Genomic DNA, 10,930 nt, shown 5'->3' on the forward strand with positions numbered 1-10,930 from the left:
CTGACCCAGGCCATTGTGTTTTCAATAGCCTCATATGGATGTGAAAGCTGGACAGTGAATAAGGAGGATTGTAGAAGAATTGATGCCTTTGAGTTGTGGTGTTGGAGGAGAATACTGAAAGTGCCATGGACTGCCAAAAGAACCAATAGATCTGTTTTGGAAGAAGTGCAGCCAGAGTGCTCCTTGGAGGCCAGGATGGCTAAGCTTCATCTCTCATACTTTGGACATACTGTCCGGAGGAAACAATCATTGGAGAAGGATGTCATGCTGGGTAGGGTGGAGGGTCAGAGAAAAAGAGGAAGACCCCCAACGAGATGGATCAGCCAGGTGGCATCATTGATGGACTCAAGTGTGGCAGCGGTAGTGAGGTTGGCCCAGGATTGGACATTGTTTCGTTCTGCTGTGCATGGGGTCGCTATGAGTCGGTTCTGACTCGATGGCACCTGACAACAACAACAACAACAATTTAAATTTTGATTCAATGAATCTCTTCAAGTTATTTTACCACCAAATCCCATCTTTATGTCTTGGAAAACTCTGAAAACTTGAAGAATGTATTTTGAAAAGCATCTAATTGGATGCAATTAGAGAGAAAGTAGAGCTTCTATGGTACTATAGGATAAGCACTGGACCACACGTTGGTTTGAACCACAAACTGTCAGGTTGGCAATTCAAACTCACCAGCTGCTCCTTGGAAACCTTATGCAGGGTTGCTAGGAGTCGGAACTGACTCCATGGTACTGAATGACAAAAACAACAACAGAAGGAAACTAATTAGTAATGAAAGGAGACATAGATAATAGAACCAGCCTTCTATTAGGGATCAGGAGACCTGGATTCTGGTCTAGACTCTTCCAGCAAATAGCTTAGTGACTTTGTGCAAATCACATCCTGCTGGATTTTAATTCATTGTTAGGTTCTGTCCAGTCAGTTCTGACTCATTGTGACTCTGTATAGGGTTTGTAAGAAGCAGCTGGTGGGTTTGAGCTGCTAACCTACTCTGACTATAAAATAAGGGCTGAAACGAAATAATTTCTAGAGGTTTTTTTCTCAATCTGGTTCTCGAAGATTCCTTTGACAGTGGGCTATCTGTGTTCTCATCATGTTACTCTGCTACAGTCCCCTGGAATCTCACCTATGCCACATCAAGGGGTCTATAGTCCCCCAGGCCATTCAGATTAGAAAACTGGCCGTGTTTGCCTCATCCTCTAAGATATAAGAGCAGAAGCAGTCAATATCTCTGTCAGGACTCAGTGTAGACCTTTGGGAAAGAGAAAAAGATTTGGTTTTTCTCTTCTTGGAAGTATGCAGTGTAGATATAGAAAGAAGACAGTCCCAAATCCCAAACATGGACAATACTGGTCACACATGGGGTTACCGAGCATTGACTGTTGATGAGTGTTTGAAGGGATCCTGGAGGGAGCTTCGTTGGATGCTTAGTAATCATAGGAATACAAAGGTCATGGAGAACTCAAGCATGATCTTGAAACAAGTAGTTGCCTTTGAATCAATTTCAACTCATGGTGACCCATTTCATGTGTCTCCAAGTAGAACTGTGCTCCACAGAATTCGTGAGAGCTGATTCTTTTGGAATTAGATCTCCAGAATTTTCTTCCAATGTGTTTCTGGGTATGCTTGAACTTTCAATCATTCAGTTAGCATCCAAACTTCTGAATCATTTGTACCATCCAAGAGTGTGGTAGAAATCAGATACTTGGATAGGAATGAGGGTGGTCTGGACATAGTGGTGAGGTAATGGTATGATGAATATTTGGGGTCAGTGCATCTCTGTTCAGGTTGAAAGAGACAGAAAATCATGTGAAAGCAGTGAACATACTCAGACAGCAAAAGCCTTCAAGTGCATGGCAGTGTACTCTGACCCTTATGCAGGCAGTGGGAAACCAAGGAGATGTCTTAAAAATATTTTAGATGAAAACGATATTTTAGAAAATGAACTTTGGAACAGGATTGGAACTTGATAATGTTGATCATCTTCACACATGTCCCCAGAAATGTCACCTTAGAGAAATTTTGCTGAAGTTTAATACTCCCCAGTCAAAAGAATGGGAGAGGAAACACACCAGTCAGACACAGTGACACAAGGGCCTTTAACCAATAGTGAATGAAAGAAAGCCTTTACCCAAGTTTCTCTCAACTCAGAAGCAGTTTATTTAGAAGAAATCATATCTCAGAAGGAGAAGAGTTTAGAGACTGGGAAAGAGGCACACAAATTCCACCTTAAAACAAATATGCTCTGGGATTTTGGCAAGATGGCAGACTAGGCAGATTAACTATATGGATCCTCTACAACAAAGTTATAAGAGACCAAATGAAACAGACAGAGATGAAAATCCTGGACTCCTGGACTTCAGAAAGTTTGAGAAGTGGATTGAATGTTTGCTGGGAGGAGAAGCTGAATATGGACAATGAGAGAGGGAGATTAACAGGAGAATTATTAGCTAGATGCCACACGACCATTCTGAACTTTTGTGAGTAGCTTTGGCAACAGAAGGTGGTCTGGCAGGGCAGATTTGAACAAGCAGTAAGAAAGGTGTGATTCCTTCTTTTCCCATGCTCCCCTGGTGACCTCATGCAGAAACGCAGAGCCATGTGATTATGAGCTACACCAGTGGAAGGCTTTCATTTTTCTTATGTTTTCTTTTTTTTTTAATTGTTTGTTGTTGTTTTGGGTTGCTTATTCTTTCTTTTCCTTCCATTCCCTTGAATTTTATCTTTTCTATCTCTGTTTTTTTTTTCCTTCCTTTCTTCTGCTTCTCATTTCCTGTCTTCTTTTTATTTCCTTTTGATCTTTCTTTACTATTCACTACTCTCTTTCTCTTTTCATCTTCCCTCTCCCTGGTTTTCCTAAGGTTTTTTTTTTTTTTTAATTTTATCCTTTATTTTATCCTTCTGTACCTCCAATTTCCTGTCCCTCTTTTCTCTTTTTAGTTATTACATTATTTTTTTTTTCTGGTTGCTGCCTATTTTTATTTCTTTTTTAGCCTTTATTATTTTCTCATCTTATTGTAGGTTGTTTGATTATTTATTCTGTTTTGTATGATTGTGTGATGGGGGAGGGATGGTGGGTTGTCTACTCTTTCCTACCTAATAAGAGAGACAATGGAGTTCTAGGGTGGCACTGTGGGCAATGCACTAGACTGTAAGGTTGGTTTGAACTGCAAGGTCTGTGGTTCAAGCTTGCCAACTATTCCTCATAAACCCTATACAGGTTTGCTATGACTTGAAACTGATTTAATGGCACTTAACAACAACAACAGGAAAGACAAAAACTGTACCCATAGAGCTCAGCTACAACCATATCCTCTGAAGCTCCATCCACTGGGCAAGAACCTACGCCATTTTCTACATCACCTGATCAACGATAGACAGCAACAAACACCAGACAAATCCACCCTAAACTGAGGTGCAAGAACAGTGAGCAGCGAATGGTGCACATGCTTCTGTTCTCTAACTAGCTCACAGGAAGCAGCTGGTGAGAGCCTAAAAACACATTGACATACAATCATCAATTAAATACAAATACAGCAACACAGTGTCCTGGGGACAGCAGACAAAGTATGCTCACATGAAGAAATGAGAGAATGACACACAAAAAGTACTCAAGATACAGAAAAAAGGGGGAAAAAAAATATATATATATATTTCTAAGGAAGAAAAGGTAAAGGTTCATAACCACTACCACTAATTCGGTGCATAGAAATTTATTATTGCTTTGTCCACCTAGTCAACTGACTATTTAATCATTATATGATAATCTTTCTTCCTCTATTTATTTATTTTTGCCTTAAATTCTATTTTAACAGATATTAATATTGCCACCCCTGTACTTTTTTGATTGTCTTTTTCTTGATGCTGTGAGATGTAGGAACATGAATGGCATAAGATCCTTTAATAAGGAAGAGCTATATAGCCTTTGTCTCACCAAACACCATAGGAGATAGCTGGACACACTTGGAGAAGCTTGTCTTTCATTATCCTGGATTAGGAAACTGTGAAGTTGAACAGGAGTTAGGGCAATTTACTCAACAATGATTCAAAGGCCACATTTTTTTGGATACTTATCTTCTAAATTAGGATTGTTGCTACCAGTAAGGGTCCTAGGAGTACCAGACAAAGAAACACACTATGGAAGTATCTACTCCTTTTCCCTAACCCAATGCTTCTGATGATCTATAAGTCTCAGACAGTCAAATCGTACTACTGTGAATGATTGACCAGAGGGGCTGTTCCACAGGTGGTGCTGTTTGTTCTTCAGTGCAATAAGCAAGGACCATTAGAATCAGGATAGGCTCCCTATCATTTGAAGTCTTCTTTCTTCTTCATTGTGTCATGTTAGATACTCAACCCCCCAATTTAAGTCTCAAGAATCTTTTTCTCCAGTTAGGCACTGAGACTGCCAAAGTTACCCATGAACTTACCTGGTGGCAAATGGGAACACATAGTCTGGGCTTCTAGGAACAATCTCAAAATGCCTATCTTAGTGATTCTGTGGGAATATTGGGCAGATGGATGGTGTGTACGCTACTTACAAGTCATTTGTTTCCAAGTCATAGGAGCTCTACGTCATACTGGTAAGAACAGTAAATAGGACACATTAGTTCATGGAGCTGGAATACAAAAATGTATGAAGAACTTCATTAATTAGTTTGATATTTTCCTTTGCTTTGTGTCTCAATTCTACTTCTTGTGGCCTGAGTCTTATAGTATGAATGTCTCCTCATTTGGAAAAATGATGGTTGCCAACAACTTTGGGGGTCATTTGTTCTCTGTCTCACATCCATGGAAAGAGAGGGGAGGGATGCTGTCCTACAAAAGTAAGAAATAGTTTTTTGTAGGAATTTGAAGGAAACGACTTTGAATATGTCTTTGGTTAAGAATGATCTATAGATCATTCTTGGAGGAATTACTCTAGCTAGGAGACTGTTAGTTGTTAGGTGCCATCGAGTCAGTTCTGACTCACACTGATCCTGTGAACAACAGAATGAAACACTGTACTGTCATCACAATTATTGCTCTGTTTGAGTTCATTGTTGCTGCCACTGTTTCAGTGATCTTGTTGGAGATCTTTCTCTTTTGCGTTGATCCTCCACCTTTTAAGCATGATATCTTTTTCCAGGGACCGATCCCTCCTGATAATATGTTCAAAGTACCAAAGACAAAGAAAGCATGAGAGACAAAGTCTCACCATTCTGTCTGTACTTCTTCTAACACAGTTTGTCCATGGTACACTCAATATTCTTCTCCAACTCCATAACTCACATGCATCAATTATTTAATGACCTTCCATGTACATTGTTCAATTTCCACATTCATATGAGGTGACTGAAAATACCATGAAATGGGTCAGGTGCACCTTAGTCCTCTAGCTGATATCTTTGCCCTTGAATACTTTTAAGAGTCTCTTGCAACAGATTTACTTAAAACAGTACATCATTTGATTTTCTGACTGTTGCTTACATAAATGTTGACTGTGTATCCAAGCAAAGTGAAATCTCTGACTACTCCAATCTTTTCTCCATTTAACATGTTATTATTTATTGGTCCAGTTGTGAAGATTTTTGTTTTCTTTACACTGAGGTGCCATCCATACCAGAGGCTGCAGTCTTTGATCTTCATCAGTAAATATTTTAAGTCCTCTTTGATTCCAGCACGTAAGGTTGTATCATCTGCATATTGCAGGGTTTAAAAAAAAATTTTTTTTTATGTCTTCCTCCAGTCCTGATGCTGTGCCACATTCTTTTTCATATAATCCAGATTCTAGGATTGTACAAAAAAGAGTAAATATAGTGGAAAGATGTTACCTTGACACACATCTTTCATTATTCATATCATTCAGATCCCCTTGTTCTGTTTAAATGACTGCCTCTTGGTCTATGTACAGGTTTCTCATGAGTACAATTTAGTGTTTTGGAATACCCTTTATGATGAAATTCATAGTCTGCCATGACCCATATGATTGATAGCCTTTGGGTATTCAAAAAAGTACAAGTAAACATCTTTCTAGTACTCTCAGCTAGGAGGCTAGGCTTTGTTTATTTCTTACCCATCAGCCCTTCCATGCCTCCCTCATAAGGTCAATTTGTAACAACCATAACAACAAAAATACAGAGGGAGAGAGACTCCTACAATGGAAAAGGAACTTTCTGCAAAAGAAGCTCAAAATAGAGGCTGTGCAGGCAAACAAGAACTAGATGCCCATTGTCAAGTTTTGACTTCATGTAGAACACTGGCCAATTGACCCATCAGTTTTATTTTTTTATCCTTGAAATCAATACAAATTTATTTTATTGCAGTAACAAACAGTTGTTACAGTGTGATCCACATACATATAGATTATTTAAATTTATACAGAACAACATTTATACTTTTAAGTCAAGCTTTGGAAATGAGAAGATGAAGTGCTGTTTGATTTTTAAAGCAAAGAGAAGAATGCGACACAGGCACAGAGTTAACAATAAAAGCATGAGTGTCTGCTCTTGATATAACACATAGAGATTTTCTTTTTTTCAGAAAACTAATTCTTAATCTGGTTGTCCAAATAATCAAACAATGGATGATTCAATGCATTTTTCCTGAAAATTTGTTTGGCAGGGTCATAGACTAACATTTTCAAGGGCAAATCCAAGCCATTTTCATCCAGATTTTTGGCATGGAATGCGAGGCTTCCTGTTTCCACTTGGGAAATGTATTCTTATAGTCCTGTAGGGATTCCACTTCAGGCCACATGTCATTACTGGGGGTGCCCAAAGCTCTGAAAATTCTGAAGAACTGATCCATTTCTGAATCCCCAGGGAAAAGTGGTTTCCTAGTTTCCAATTCTGCAAATATGGTGCCAATACTCCAAATGTCAACTGAAGTCGAGTAGTGAGCTGAGCCCGGCAATACTTCTGGAGATTTATACCACAGAGTTACTACCTCATGTGTGTATACTCTGATAGGTATTCCAAAAGCTCTAGGAAGTCCCAAATCAGCCAGTTTAATTGTCCCCTCGTCATCAATCAAGAGGTTTTGTGGCTTTAAGTCTCGGTGAAGACCACTTTGGGAGTGACAAAACACAATTCCTTGTAGGACTTGGAACAAGTAACTCTTAACAGTTCCATGAACTGACCAGGAGCGATAGAACCCAAGTACTTCTTGAGATCCATGGAAAGGAACTCAAAGACCAGATATAATCTGGAATCCTGCATAAGCACATCCTGAAGACTGACGATATTTGGATGATGAAGTTCCTTCAACAAAGAAATTTCACAAATTGCAATACTAGGAACCCCTTCCTCTTCACTTTCCAGTCTGATTTTCATCATGGCCACAATTTGACCTATAGTTTTGCGTCTTCCCTTATACACAACTCCATAGGTACCTTCTCCAATTTTCCGTATTTTGGTATTGTTGTTAGCACAATAGAACAAACATGGCCTGGTTCCGGGCCAACAGCACAATTGTTGCCATGCTTGTGCCCAAGAATGCTGCCAATTTCCCAATCCATCTCCCTGGGGGAGGTCTTCCTCTTTTTCTCTGACCCTCCATCTCATGAAGCATGATATCCTTCTCCAGCGACTGGTCCCTCCTGACAATAGGTCCAAAGTATGAGAGACGAAGTTTGGCCATCCTGGCCTCCAAGGAAAACTCTGGCTGTACTTCTTCCAACACTGATCTGTGGGTTCTTTTAGAAGCCCATGGCATTTTCAATAATTTCCTCCAACACCACAAATTAAAAGCATCAATTCTACGGTCTTCCTTATTCACTGTACAGCTTTCACATACATATGAGGTTATTTAAAATACCATGGCTTGGGTCAGGCGCACCTTAGTCCTCAAGCTGACATCTCTGCTCTTCAACACTTCAAAAAATCTTTTTAAAGTGTTGAAGATTTGCCTAATGCAATATGTCATTTGATTTCTTGACTGCTGCTTCCATGAGTGTTGGTAGTTGATCCAAAAGAGTGAAGTCCTTGACAACTTCAATCTTTTCTCCATTGATAAGAATGTTGTTTATTAGTCCAGTGGTGAGGATTTTTGTTTTCTTTACATTGAGATGCAATCCATACCAAAGGCTGTGGTCTTCAATCTTCATCAGTCCTCTTCACTTTCAGCAAGCAAAGTTGTATCATCTGCAAGCAAAGTTGTTAATGAGTCTTCCTCCAATCCTGATGCCACCTTTTTCTTCATAGAACCCAGCTTCTCAGATTATTTCCTCAGCATACAGGTTGAATAAGTATGGCGAAAGAATACAACACTATTGCACACCTTTCTTAATTTTAAAACATTCAGTGTTCCCATGTTCTATTCGAACAACTGCCTCTTGGTCCATGTACAGATTCCTCATGAGCACAATTTAGTGTTCAGGAATACTCATGCATCACAATGTTGTCCATAGCTTGTCATGATCCACACAATTGAAAACTTTTGTGTAGTCAATAAAGCACAGGTAAACATCTTTCTGGTAATCTCTGCTTTCAGCCAATATCCATCGGACATCAACAATGATATCCCTCATTCCACGTCCTCTTCTGAATCTGGATTCTACCTCTGGAAGTTCTCTGTCAATGTATGCTTGCAGCCATTTCTGTATTACCTTTAGTAAAACTTTACTCGCATGGGATATCAAAGGTATTGCCCGATGATTTCCGCATTCCATTGGGTCTCCTCTCTTTGTAATGGGCACAAATACGGATCTCTTCCAATCAGTTGGCCAGATAGTTATCTTCCAAATTTCTTGGCACAGATGAGTGAGTGCCTCCAGTGTTGCCTCACTTTCTTGAAAGATTTCAATTTTTAGTCCATCAATTCCTGGAACCTTGTTTTTTGCCAATTTCTTCAACGCACTTTGACTTATTTCTTCTGTATCAATACCTCTTGACCATAGTCTTCCATTATTACCCAATATGTATTGCAGATCCTGCATCACTCTCCTCCCAACTTCTCTACCCAGCTTCACAGCTAAGTCAATCCATCACTTTTGAAGTACCGCTAGCATACAACCACTACTGGTCAGTTAGGATCCAGTCTGTCTGTGAATAACAGAAAATATTGGCCCCAGCTCTCTTAAATAACCAGAGAATATATTACCTCATATCCAAGAGTAGAACATCTCCTGGTGATGGCCCTCTGAACGGCTCAAGAATCATTAAAACCCAGGTTATTTCTATTTCTCTTCTCTCCTGTCCTCTGTATCCACTTCAAACTAGGCTGATTCCCCTTGTGTTTGTGAGGTAGTTCCTTGAGCTCCAGACCACATATCAAACATGACGATATGAAAGACCAGGAATAAGCCAACTCTATCTACGGCTTTCTTTTGGAAGAAAGGCTATTTCCTCCAAAGCACCACCCTCACTATATGGATTGAATTATGAGCCCCACCAGAAAAAAAAGTTATGTTGAAGAACTAAACCACTCACCTGTATATATGACCATGTTTGGAAATAAGGGTTTTCTTTTGTTATGTTGATGCACTTATACTAAAGTAGATGTTGTTCAGTCTTTTATAGCCCCTTCTGACTCCTAGAAATCCAGTATACAGTTTCCAAATAGAAGCTGGTGAGTTTGAACCATTGACTTTGTGGTTAGCAGTCCAGTACTCATTCCACAATGTCACAACAGGAGTCCATACCAAAGTAGAATGGGTCCTAACCCTAATCCCTTTGGAGAAGGAGGTGGGGGACAGATGTGATGACAGAGGCAGATATATCTATAAGCAGCAAAGGAATGGCAGAAATTGAGGGTAATGTTCATAAACCATAAAAGAAGCACACACATGAGATCAACATGGTTGAGATCCTTTTAGTATCTGCATCTGTAGGAAAACAAAATTACTGTTTTTTAAAGCCACCCACTGTGGTATATTTTGATACTGCAGTACCAGGAAACTAAGATTCTCTTCAACAGACTTCCCCTCATGTTTCATTAGCCAAATTACAAAACATGTCTGGTTGATTCAGACAAAACCATGGTAGATGAAATGGATGTTAGAAGAATAATGTCATGACAACTACAGAACCTAACTAGATACAAAGATAAACTTTATATCTAACCCAAGATTCAGAGCTATAGAATCTTTTACATTGGGAAGGATTGAGAAAAGAGCCCATTTCCTGACATTCAGATTGTCTCCATCCACGCAAAACTAGGTTCATATCCCAAGTCCACGACTTAGTAACATGTGACCTTGGATTAAGCTTCTTAACTTCTTTGGGTCTCAATTTTAGTACCTTTTTGCCAGTTTTTTGTACACTGGTAGCTTGCATGTTACTGTGATGGAGCTATGCCACTGATATTTCAAATACCAACAATTTTACCCATAGTAGACGGGTTTCAGTGAAGTTTCCAGATGAAGATAAACTGAGAAGAAAGGTTTGGTGGACTACATCTGAAAAAGAATAAGTGAAAACCCTATGGACCACAGCGAACACCCTACGGATCATTTGCTTTGGAAGCATCATCAGGAGGAAGCAACTGGTAGATAAAACCACCGTATTTTATGAAGGAAATGACCAGCCAGGGTGTAGAAGACACTTAGTGAGATGGACTGGTACAGGAGCTACAATGATGGACTCAAACATATCAATGATCATTAGAATTGCACAGTGCCAGGTAACATTTTGCTTCATTCTGTTGTTCTTAAGATTTCCATGAGTTAGTGTTGACAGGATATCTATCTATCTATCTATCTATCTATCTATCTATCTATCTATCTATCTATCTATCTATCTATCTATCACCTATCTAATTAAAGAGATAATAACAATTTTTAAAAAGCAAAACAGTATCATAGAGCTTATTTCAATTTATTGTGACACTATTGTTGTTTCTCTGCTATTAATAAGGTTTTCAGTAACTAAATATTCAGAAGTAGTTCATCACTCTTTCTTCCTAGTCTGTCTTTGTCTGGAAGCTCATCTGAAACCTTTCC

The 10,930-nt window shown here is 39.2% G+C and overlaps 1 pseudogene; it reads right to left on the reverse strand.

Moving 5' to 3' along the window:
* Positions 1-6,535: 6,535 nt before the first annotated feature.
* The window catches only part of LOC102840982, a 162,165-nt pseudogene continuing 157,770 nt past the window's right edge, over positions 6,536-10,930 (reverse strand).

Source organism: Chrysochloris asiatica, unplaced genomic scaffold (genome assembly GCF_000296735.1).
Source record: "Chrysochloris asiatica unplaced genomic scaffold, ChrAsi1.0 scaffold00104, whole genome shotgun sequence".
Classification (NCBI taxonomy): domain Eukaryota; kingdom Metazoa; phylum Chordata; class Mammalia; order Afrosoricida; family Chrysochloridae; genus Chrysochloris; species Chrysochloris asiatica.